General features: G+C 49.8%; 1 pseudogene; it reads right to left on the bottom strand.

Moving 5' to 3' along the window:
- Positions 1–237: 237 nt before the first annotated feature.
- On the bottom strand, positions 238–1,107 carry LOC118909541 (serine/threonine-protein phosphatase 2A catalytic subunit beta isoform-like; annotated as a pseudogene).
- Positions 1,108–2,653: the final 1,546 nt, after the last annotated feature.

A 2,653-nucleotide genomic window follows, 5' to 3' on the forward strand; every position in this document is an offset into this window, starting at 1 on the left:
GTACAGCAGGCAAACTGTTTAGACTGACCAACCCACCTAGAATATAGTGTACTTAATTTCAGTTTCAAATTGTGCTAAATGCTCATCATTATTAGTATGGCACATTTTGGTCCATGATATGGTTTAATGCCAAGACAGATCTCAATTTGTTACAGAAACACATAGATTACTGTTGCTTGTTTGTTTGTTAGTTTTTAAATATATATTTTCTTAAAAAGCCAGGTATACTTCCACAAAGGCAGGTCTTCCCAGGACGAATTTACAGGAAGTCTGGGGTGCGCCAGGTAACATGAGGCTCTCCGCGACGAGGTGCTGGGTCAAAATGAAGGAAGGAATATTTTAAAGTGTCATCTAATTCCATGATAGCAGCCTGGTTCCCACAGCGGTAACAGTAATTGGGCGCACTGAAAATGGTGACCACATTCCGGTCATGGCACTAATTGTATCCCTCCATTACAAGTTGGTGGGTGTGAGAAACCAGCGTGAGACCGTTGGCATGGTTAAATGTTTCAGAAATGTCTTGTATAAAATGAGATGCCCCACCCACCACGATCATCTGGATCTGACCATAACAGATAACACATTGGACCCTCATGTGGAACTTCTTGTAAACGGTCCAGGACTCTTATATGATCCATTGTATCTATGGATGGAGAGAGACCACCGTGGAGGCAGAATATCTGTACTTCTACTAAAGCTGTAAGTGGAAGATGTCAAATAGATCTGTGAAATATTTCCAAACGTTGGCATTTCCATACTTCCGTAGACATTTGTCATAAAATTTGGATAACGCACCTTTAATGCCACAAGAAGAGTCACAGTCTCCACTGAATAATAACCTCTGTCTACATAGTCGCCCATGAACAGATAGATTGTATCTGGTGATTTTCCACCAATTCTAAAGAGTTTCATAAGATCATGGAATTGACCATGCACATCTCCACAGACAGTAACAGGACAACGAACCTCTTTCACATTAGATTCCTTTGTTAAGATTTCCTTAGCCTTTTCGCACAGCGTCCGCAGTTGGTTCTCGTTGAGCTGCTTACAAACGTTCAGCTACTCGACCCACTGGTCCAGCTCCTTGGCGAACACCTAGACTTCCATGGCGGATCGGTAGCTGCCTGCCCCCGCCCCCGCCCCCGCCCAGCCCGGGTGCCCGCCTCCCCCGCCGCCCCCGCTGGCGCCGCGCGGCAGAGGAAGGAGCTGGGAGGGCGGCCGCGGGCCCCTCACCCCGCCCGAGGGCACCAAGGAGACCCCCGCCCGGCTGCGCTCCCCGGAGTCAGTGAGGGACTCGCGGAGGCTGCGGGGAGCCTGGCGCGGGTCTTCGGCACAGCTCCCGCCAGATGAGAGCCACCCGCCGCCTCCTGCTGCCCGCCGGCCTCTCCCGGCTCTCTCGCCACTTGTCTCTCGCTCTAAACCATTATTTTTGTTTTACATTTCACAGAACATTTCCAGAAAGAGTAGAAGAGGAGGGTGTAGATCATGGACTGGAAGCTGACTCAGTGGTATGGTAGTGATGGCTGGGATCCCCAGTAAGGTCTGACCAACTTCTCATAAAATTAACCAAGACAGAACTATTGTTATAGGGAAAATGGAAGTTCCTATGGCCAGGATTGAAAGGAAGGGAGCGACACACAGCAGCAATTCACCGGAGAATTCCGCTTTATTGGGGAAAGGTGCTGGGTTATATAGGAAGGAGCATGGGGTGATTGTGGCGTTACTTCCACGGGGCTGGTGGCTGTTGGCTAGGTGCTGGGAGTGGGAGTGGGGAGAGAGGTGATTGGGCTTCAGGTGGCGCCTTCAGGAACTGAGGACCCGGAAGAGAAGCCGGAAGTTCGCCATCTTACTGGTGGGGGCCCTTCATTCCCCCCTTTCTCCTCTATGGGGTTGTGGACGTTGCTTTCTTTCTGACTGCTTCCTGCTGAACGGGGGCGGAGAAGGGAGTGAGGGCTTGAGGATTGGGGGGAAAAGGTTGATAGGACTCCCCACAGTAAGGACGAGTAGATGTGGACTTCTTCAGGTTGAAAATCAATGAAGGTTCTTTGTAACTATAGGTCGAGGACTTGTTGATTCTAATGGTGCCAAGAGGATATGGGTGCCAGAAGTCAGGCGTCTGTGGCCATTGTTTCCAGGAACAGTTTCCAGCGGAGAGAGGGGTCCATCTCAGCGTGTGGTGAGGAGGTCACGTGAGGGTGAGGGATCTTCTGTGGCCAGAAGCTGATAGTTCCTGAGTAAAAGCTGGTTGAAAGTTTGATTAGAGATTTTCCGACTTGGGATTTGATTAACTTTATTATACAGGGTAAGAAGAGACAGGCGAGAAGAATGATTATTATGGGGCCTGCAATGGGCCAGAGCCAGGTAAGGAGGGGGTTTGTTAGTATTGAAGAGAATGGGTTGGAATTGGAAGCAGAGTGGAGGCTAGAGGCAAGGTCGGTGAGTTTGGTAATGTCAGTTTTCACAATGCCGGATTCGTTGATGTAATAGCAGCACTCTTCTCAAAGGAAGATGCAGGTGCCGCCCTTTTCGGCTGTAAGCAGATCTAAGGCCCGCCGGTTTTGAAGGGTGACCTTAGCTAGCGAAGTGACCTGTCTTTGGAGAGAGGCTAGGGAATCGGCAGTGGATGACAGGGCTCCCTCAAGTTTGGCGTTGA

The sequence above is a fragment of the Manis pentadactyla genome, chromosome 8 (assembly GCF_030020395.1).
Source record: "Manis pentadactyla isolate mManPen7 chromosome 8, mManPen7.hap1, whole genome shotgun sequence".
Lineage (NCBI taxonomy): Eukaryota > Metazoa > Chordata > Mammalia > Pholidota > Manidae > Manis > Manis pentadactyla.